The following is a 9,033-nucleotide window of genomic DNA, read 5'->3' on the forward strand; positions in this document are numbered from 1 at the left end:
TCTCTTTCACCACAACAAAGTGAAAGTATAAAGGAAGTAACCCACGTCGGCTGAGACCAAGTGCATGATCTGTGACATTTACAATTTGCTCCAGCGTCATCTCCTTGATGTGTGACATCTGAACAGACAGACAACACAGAGTTTTATTACTTCCACTGCTTTACTGAATTTGGAAAATAAGTCATCTAATGCTTTGGCAGTAGGCACCATGACACGATACTCAAACTGCAATAACTACATTTAAGGCTGGCCTGCAGAATGGAGGAGTGGGACAATAGTCAAAGGACAGAATGGTGTGTACACCAGGACTTCACTTGTCTCGGGAGGATGGGGAAGGATCCATGAAATGCCCTTGTACTATAAGCTCCCAGAGAAAGGAATGTGCTGTATTTGCTATCATTTTCCCTGTACTGTCGAAATCACTACACAGATGGATTCTCTATAGCTTGGGTTGGGTCTAAAGCGAGAAACTGGATGGTCCCGCAAATGGAAACCACACAAAGTTTCTAAGTGAGAAAGACTGGATTCAGTCTATTGAAGATCAGATTTCAACTAAGTGTAAATGAACACAAAGGCAAATTCCAAATTGGAAAATTTAGGCGCCACAGAGACTCTTTGTGCAAAAGAATTTAAGCAAAAGCAACATTTCCCCCATAAATTATTAACACCACCACCACACCCGCAAATCACCATGCATTCATTTACACACAGTGCAAGACAATGGTGGCAAATAGAGAACGCCCCTCTCTGGAAATTCACAATGAAGGGCATGTTGTGCATATTTCCCCACCTGCCAAAATAAGTAAAAAATACATAAACTATGAATCAGTAAGGCTATTCCTAAATCAGAAATGAACTGTCATAGCAAGGGGATGTCAAGATCCCAGATGGCTTCATAGTTGACAGAAAGTTAGAGTAGAAAAGACCTCATTTTCCAGTGTTGGCAAGATTAGGGAGTATCTTCTGTACACCGTCAGTCAGCCTGGGAAAATTGTCCCTTCTTGGCATTTTGTATGATTGTTTCCCAGTTCAAGCTACATCTTCACCTTGGGCCATGGTCCAATTAATAGAGCATCTTTTAGGACTTCCTTCCATGCCCCCAAACACACACACACACACACACACACACACACACACACACACACACGCATACACACACACACAAATCCACCACACCTTGAAACAGTAAATCCAGTTTGCTCAATTATACAGATCCAGTTAAATATTTGCTATAGAGATTAATACAGATCTAGATACGAAAAAATAATAATAATAATTATTATTATTATTATTATTCTCAGTCTTGGTCTGTGCAGAAAAGGAAAAGAGAAAGAAACCATTTCAGTAGTAATAAATGTGTTACTTCTCCCCTGGGAAAAGAGAAGTTAAGGTCAGGCAGCTTCCCTGAAAGGTTGGAAAGAAAGCTGAAGTAACCAAATTCAGCTCATACTAAAGAAAATAAATATCCAAACTTGTCTCCCAGGAGTCTTCTGAGAACAACCTCACCAAATGGATCACTTACCAGTCATCTTCCCACCTATGATCTTACTTTGTACTATATTCTGTTTGAACGTTACTTAGAAGAATCCTTTCTAGGGGTGCCTGAGTGGCTCAGTCAGTTAAGAGTCTGACCAGCTCAGGTAGTGATCTCATGGTCCATGAGTTGGGGCCCCATATTGGGCTCTGTGCCGACAGCTCAGAGCCTGGAGCCTGCTTCGGATTCTGTGTCTCCCTCTCTCTCTGGCCCTCCCCCTCTCCCAAAATAAAATAAACGTTAAATTTCTTTTTAAAAGAGAGAGAGAGAAGAATCCTTTGTAAACTAAAAACTCCTTAGGGTAGAACCTGCTTCATGTTCTCTCAATGAGGCTAGAAACCCTTATTCTGCAAGTAAATATTACTAGGGGCAACTAAGACTTGAACTTGAAGGCATGGCAGCCCCAAACTGTCTTCTCATTAGACCAAGAGGAGACACAGCCACCTCCTCCAACTCATCTACCTACCCTACCGCCCCCCGTACTGCACCTCTCCCATCCCATCCTACTCTGGTAGAAGCTGAATTCCGAGTCAGCAAAAACCCATCCTGACATAGACTAACACACTCCAGACCAAATGTATGTAGATAAAATCCACCCACCCAAATGCAGACCAAAATCTCTGTAGATGTAGACTAAGACATTTTTGCTTCCTTCCCTCAATATCTATGGACTCCCTGCTACATGCAGACATGATACTAGTAATATTGTACCATTATTCAGGTAAACAAGCAGACAGCCAGGCTTTCTCTAGAGGCTGTATAGACTCCATATCATCTAGTACCATTCTGAGATGGTTGTGAACAAGGTGTCTTCTGCGAAGACAGAGGTAAAATTGGTGTTCCTCACTCATAATCTGACCTCAGTTACAGGTTTCGTTTCTGTCAGAATCCAGTTTTGGAAATTCTTAACACTTCTGTCACAACAAAACAAAATGATCAACTTCGACAAATCAGACAAGCCTGAGCTTCTGCTCCTAGAGGTCTTCAGAAACTACATGGGCTACAGGAAGAATCACAATTAGATCTTCCAGGGGCACCTGGGTGCCTCAGTCGGTTAAGTGACCAACTCTTGATTTTGGCTCACGTCATGATCTCACGGTCATGAACTAATGGTCGTGAGACTGAGCCCCATGGTGGACTCCATGCTGACATGAAGCCTGACCAGGATTCTCTCTCTGTCTCTCTCTCAAAAAAAATGAATAAATAAACTTAAAAAAAAAACAAAACCAGTTAGATTTTCCAAACAAGAATCAGAAAGAAAGCTGGGGGAAGCCACCAAAGAGGCACAATTAAGGGATTCAAAAGTGATGGGATACATTGATGTTAACAGTGAAAATTAATTTCTTCTCTACTTCTTCCTAAGATTCTCTACTCCCAACCTCTCTCAACCCCAAGTCCTGTCAATCCAGAACACCTAATAAAAGTCCTCAGGAAAAAACAGTAGAAGGAAATCCATCTGCCTATCTACCTATTTTCCAAACTACAACTGTAAGGGTGGGATAGCCTTTATCTACAATGAGTACTGAGTCACACTCATTTTTTCCAAGATGCTTTGCTAAACAGCTGGTTCCCCCCCCAAATCCTTCCTTTCCTGGTAAGTACAGAATCTAGAAATCCATCCAGTGGTCCCATCTATCACTATACCCTGTCTCCTCTTTGAGACGAGCAGTTGTGAGTGGTCATAGCGCACGGCTCCTTCTTCCATGTACCTCCTCCCAATATACACCCTCGGCAATACATACACTTCACACAAGGTGGCATAGGAAAGGCGGGCTATCTCTCTGGTTTTCTTCCCTCATATCTTTATTTTTTTTTTAATTTTTATTGTTTATTTATTTTTGAGAGAGAGAGAGAAAGCACAAGCAGGGAAGGAGCAGAGAGAGAGGGAAATGCAGCATCTGAAGCGGGCTCCAGGCTCCAAGCCATCAGCACAGAGCCTGACGCGGGGCTGAAACTCCCGAGCCATGAGATCATGACCTGAGCCGAAGTCAGATGCTTCACCAACTGAGCCACCCAGGCGCCCCTCCCTTCATATCTTTAAATGTATCCTTCTGTCCTCCCATTTAAGTACTTGACTGTCTCCTTCTCTTTGTCCTCTCTCACCAGACTGTGCTGGATTCCTGTCATAGCCCCACATAGCTGCCCCACACTCTCACCGTCTGCCTTGTTCAGTCAATTTGTTTTGTGTTGTTTTGCTGTAGGAAAGATACCAGATTGTCTGAGTCATATGAAAGTTGTACCATGTCTCAAAGTCCTGCGTTCTTATCCAAATATAGATCAATATGACTCCTCCATCAAGACCCACCTAGGGGTGCCTGGCTGGCTCAGTCAGTAGAGCATGAGACTCTTGATTTCGGAGTCATGAGTTTGAGCTCCACATTGGGCATAGAGATTACTTAAAGACGCTTTTTTAAAAATTAAACAAAAAAGGGACGCCTGGGTGGCTCAGTCGGTTAAGCATCTGACTTCAGCTCAGGTCATAATCTCGCAGCTGGTAAGTTCGAGCCCCGTGTTGGGCTCTGTGCTGACAGCTCAGAGCCTGGAGCCTGCTTTGGATTCTGTTCCTCCCCCACTTGTGCTCTGTCTCTCTCTCTCTTTCTCTCTCGAAAATAAATAAAGAGTAAAAAAAAATTTTTTAATTAAACAAAAAAGACCCACCTGCCTCACCCCAGCTCATGCATCATAATGTACAACAAAGAGCCTCCGCCACCACTTTTTTAAGGGACGTTCTTTATCCCTATTTCCTTGTTGTTTCTAATCCCCAGTCTGCTTTGTGGTTTCTGCAATAACAAAATAAAAAGGGACAAAGATAAACCAAGAGAATATAATCCAAAAATCATGTTTTATCAATTTGGAATATGCTTGGAAAGGAAATTCACTTTTCCACATGATTTTGCTTAAACTAAGGTTAAAATGAGCCTGCCTTCTGGAGGCACATGACACATATCAATTGATAATGGAGAAAAGGTGCCCAAAAACTGCTAGAGGGGAAGATAAAGACAAGCTAGAAAGAAACACTTGCCACATATAATCAAGAAAACCGGCGTCATGCATAGATAAGTGTTGTCTGGGCTTCTGGCGAAGGGGTACTGCCCACAGGGTACATGACTGGGGTAGGGGGAGCCTGGGTGGAGAACAGTGTAAGATTCCAAGAGCCTTAGAAATTAAAGAGGTGCAAATATGTTTTGCAATAACAGCAAAATGTCTCTTGGCAACCCAGGAAGCCAGTCCTATTTCAGGCTTCTCCTCCAAGCCTCTATCAATCAATAAATATGCCTATCATGTACATAAAATTGATAGATTCCAAGAGAGAGAACAGAGCCATCAAGTTGCAAGGTTTATTTAGCACTGGCTCATTTACAATATATTTGGGACCTCAGACAAGACTCCATACGGTGTTTTAAAGACCACTAGGCAGCCACACCCCAGTGGAACTCAGCAATCTTTCCTCCTATAGCCTGACTTGGCTTATAATCAATCCCCACCACAGCTTGTTTATATTAGATAAGAAAGGCAGGGAGATACCTTCAACAGCTGTAAAAATAGATATCTAGCTGCTTGAGCATGGAGGAAGAAGACCCACGGACCCTCTCTCTCCTTATGGTGGGCCACCTTACCAAACAGGACCTGCTCTTCTGCGAAGCCCACGGCAACACCCCCGCCCCACGAAGATATGACACAGAGGCTTTCAGAATCTCCAGTGAGAAAGCATGACAAAACATGACAGAGGCAGCAGAGCCAGGTGGAAGAACCTTCATTCCCTCAAAGAACACATCTAAGCATACTATGTGCTGGGCCCTGTGGGAAAGACAAAGATGAACAAAACAAGTTCTGGACCAGGTCAGGAAGGAAAGGCCAGGAAGGAGGGCAGGGCAAAGAGGTGAGAAGGGATGCTGAAGGAGAAGCGCCAGGGACTAACCTCCCCTAACTCGTTTTCTTCAGCAGAGCTAAGAACCTTTCTGGTCTAGAGAACAGAGTCTTGGCCTCCCCATCACTCTGACCCCAGCAAAGCCACCTGCCCTTCCCAAACTTGCAAGGCCACTGGTCTGCACCCCCCAATCCAAGTCTAGCTTGGGCACCAGCAAATAACCTCTGCTCACACCCCACAGGGCCTGGACAGCCAGTGGCACTCCAAGCCCAGACTTCTTCCTCTCTGTCTCGGTCCCAGTGTTCTTGCCAACTCCATAAACATGAGAAATCACTTACCCATGGGTTTTTTCTACCTCAGAGGTGAGACACCTGAGAAGAAAGTGCAAGCTAAACCCAGGGAGAGGTAAGAAGCTTGGCCAAGCAGAGTCAGGATATGAAGCTGAGTTTAGGGGCGGGCGGGCCCTGGAGGGGGTATGGGGGCGGGGCTCGGGCAGGCGGGGCGGGGTGGGGTGCTTTGGGAAGAGTGAAAAGTGTAAAGAAGGTGGCTCAGCCCCCTTCTAGGAGGAAAGCTAGAGGTGGGCAAGGGAAGACTAGCGGGGCCCTGTCTGGGCAGCAAGATGTGAATTTAAATTTTTTTTAAGTTTATTTCTTTATTTTGAGAGAGACAGAGACAGCACGAGTGGGGGAGGGGCAGAGAGAGAGGGAGAGAGAGAATCCCAAGCAGGGTCCCAGCCACCAGCACAGAGCCTGATGTGGGTCTTGAACTTACGAAACCGTAAGATCATGACCTGAGCTGAAAAGAGTCAGACGCTTAAACGACTGAGCCACCCAGGCACCCCTAGGTGTGAATTTAGAAGGAAACACTCTTGGGGTGCCTGGGTGGCTCAGTCGGTTAAGCATCTGACATCCACTCAGGTCATGATCTCAGGTTCGTGAGTTGGAGCCCTGCATTGGGCTCACTGCTATCAGCGTCCGGATCCTCTGTCTCCCTCTCTCTCTGCCCCTCCCCAACTTGCCCTCTCTCTCTGCTACTCAAAAATAAAGACTAAAAAAAAGAAGAAGTAAACACTCTTTCCAGGGTCCTGGGCATGGAGGAGGTCCCAGCTGACCGGAGAGTGTGGGGAGCCAGTGGAGCCCAGCCTGTGGTGAGTTGGGATCCCAGATCCAGCTAAGGAACCCACTCAAGAGTCCTTTAAACAAAGATAGAAGTACCCACCAGCCACCTCGCCCGGTTATCCTACTAGGTTCCTCTACTACCACCATCCATCCCTACCCCCTCACCCGCATTTCAGATCACTCCAGAAATAAAACTAAAAGGGAACTGGCACAAGTTCACCACGAGGGATTTCCTGAGACAGTCATTCAGCGTTCATAGCATATTCTAACAGAATGTGCATTGAGCATTGTGCTGCAAGAAATAAAGAAACAGATACAGTCCCTGCCCGGAGAGGTTCCTGCTCTAGACATTCAAAACGTAGGGCTTCCAACATGCTGAAAGAGCGACCAGAGGAAGGTGCCTCCTCCTTCCCTGAGCCTTAGTCTTCAAACAGAAGCAAGAATTCTCAGAGATGGAGAAGGTGGGGCCTATTTAGAGACCGAGGGCTAAATGCACAAGTGAGTGGCCCAAGAAGCCAACAGTGTCAGGGAAAGGGGGCACCACTGCCTTTACTTGGTAGTGCTGAGATTCTTCTACACCCTAAATCAGGTGTGGTAAAGACTGGGGTGGAGGTGGAGGGAGGGGAGAGGAGGATAGCGGCAAGACCGTCAAGGGATGGAGTCTATACTAACTATACTAAGACAGAGAATTGAAATTGGAGCAGAAAGGATTGCCCCAGATCCCAGAAAGAACCTCCAACTGAGGAAAACCTTAAAATCGCATGGACCCTGCCCAACACATCTCCATTAGGCATGGACCAAAGGTATTAATTGAGCACCTCCTTTGTTCCAGGCACTATGCTGGGTAGTGGATGAGTTGCCCAGCCAGGACTACGGAGCCAAAATTCCTAGGGGCAAAGGAGACAGGCAGGAATTGGAAGGATGGCTGTAATGACAGAACAGTAGGGGAGGGGCATCTGGGTGTTTGATTTATGCCTGTTCCAACAGTCCTAGGCTGTCTTCCCCTGCCTCAAGCTGGGATTTTCCCAGATGTGCATCTGCTTGAGGGAAAGAAGGGCGGGTGAAGGGGGAGGGTCTCCGTGTCCTTGCATCTGGTCCCAAGAGCAATCCCTTCCCCTTTCTCCCTGTGCTATTCACTGCCTGCTGGGTAGAGGGTGGGAGGCTGGGGGAAATGCCAGGGCCCCCAGATAATCACCAGGTAATGAAAAGAACTGGCCCAGGGCTGGGGGGGGGGGGGAATGCAGAGGATGCGAGGTTGGGGCCATAAATCTCTCCCAGAGGAGGGGGTACAGAATGGGGGGACCTGGCAGTTGGAGCCCATCCAGGTGATTTCACACGAACTATCTGCACCTTGAGGGGCGGGAGGAGGGAAGTGGAGAGGAGGCAGGGATGTGAGCTAGAGGCTGGGAAAGAGACAGAGATAAGAGAAGCAAGGAAGAGAGAAGGAAGGGAGGGCCAGAGAGGGAATGAGGATGGGGGAGGCAGCAAAATTAGAGAGACCGGAGGAGATGTGGATGGAGAAACTAAAAGGCACACACGGTGAACCTCATAAAGATGTGATGGGAAGAGAGACCCTCAGAGACTGAGGGAGGGAAGCAGGGAGGGAGACAGGGAGAAGGAAAAGCTGAGGGCAGGCGCAGTCCCGCAAAATCGCCGACCAAAATATATTTGGAGTCAGACAGACAGAGAGACGGATAGACAGACAGATCTGCCTGCATGACGGAGATAAAGGTGAAGGAGGCAAAGTAGGAACAAAGAAAACAGGGAGGCAGTGAGGAGGGGGGGAGGGAGCAAGACAAAGAGAGAGAAGGAGGCAAGTGTGGAGCAGGAGGAGGGAGCGAGGCCGGGGAGGGGGATATATATTTTCTTTATGATTCTCTTCAATCTCACTCGGCTCGCTGCTGAGCCGGTTCTCCTCTCAGGTGCTGCTGGGTGGCGGATGTGCCCAGAAAGCTGATAGGGTGAAGCCGCTGCCATCACTGCCCCAGGCTCCCTCCCAGTGCCAACCTGGGGATCCCAGAGACCGCTACTCGGATATAAAAACTGCCTCCCTTACCCTCCTCCCCAAAATGCTGCAATCAAAGGAGGCCTGAAGCTCGGCCCTAAATTTTTGAGAGTGAATGCAGCCTAGCACGACCAGCGCGCAGGGGGAGTGGGGGCCAAGGAGAAAGTGAAACAGAGGCAGGCAGACAAGAGAGGCAGACAAGGTCTGGAGAAAGTGTTGGGGACAGACTGGGGTTAGGGATCACTTGGAGAAGAGTGAGGAGAGGGTGAGGACGGGGACAGTGTCTACACTGAGAGCTACATAAGCACCATGCAACGTAGAAGCAAAATAAGATGCTGGTGACTGTCCGTTAATTTGGAATCAACAACGTAGACACATTCTGAGCAGTCACGATCAATGCCTTTAAGCAGCTCTTCACTAAAGGGCCCCACGAATATACATATGAAATCCACAAAAGGAGAAACTGAGACAGAGAGCAGAAACCTTGAGGCCAGTGTACATGAGTGAA

General features: G+C 47.1%; 1 pseudogene across 6 annotated transcripts in view; it reads right to left on the minus strand.

Moving 5' to 3' along the window:
* Positions 1–5,848, minus strand: part of LOC112867450 (cationic amino acid transporter 3 pseudogene) — a 113,051-nt pseudogene extending 107,203 nt beyond the window's left edge. For all 6 annotated transcript variants that reach the window (XR_015253602.1, XR_015253600.1, XR_015253599.1 and 3 more), the window contains exon 1: positions 5,741–5,848. The product of XR_015253602.1 is annotated as a cationic amino acid transporter 3 pseudogene, transcript variant X6 (transcript). The remainder of the gene's footprint in view (positions 1–5,740) is intronic.
* Positions 5,849–9,033: the final 3,185 nt, after the last annotated feature.

This window comes from Puma concolor, chromosome B4 (genome assembly GCF_028749965.1).
Source record: "Puma concolor isolate L17-30 chromosome B4, mPumCon1.1.hap2, whole genome shotgun sequence".
Classification (NCBI taxonomy): domain Eukaryota; kingdom Metazoa; phylum Chordata; class Mammalia; order Carnivora; family Felidae; genus Puma; species Puma concolor.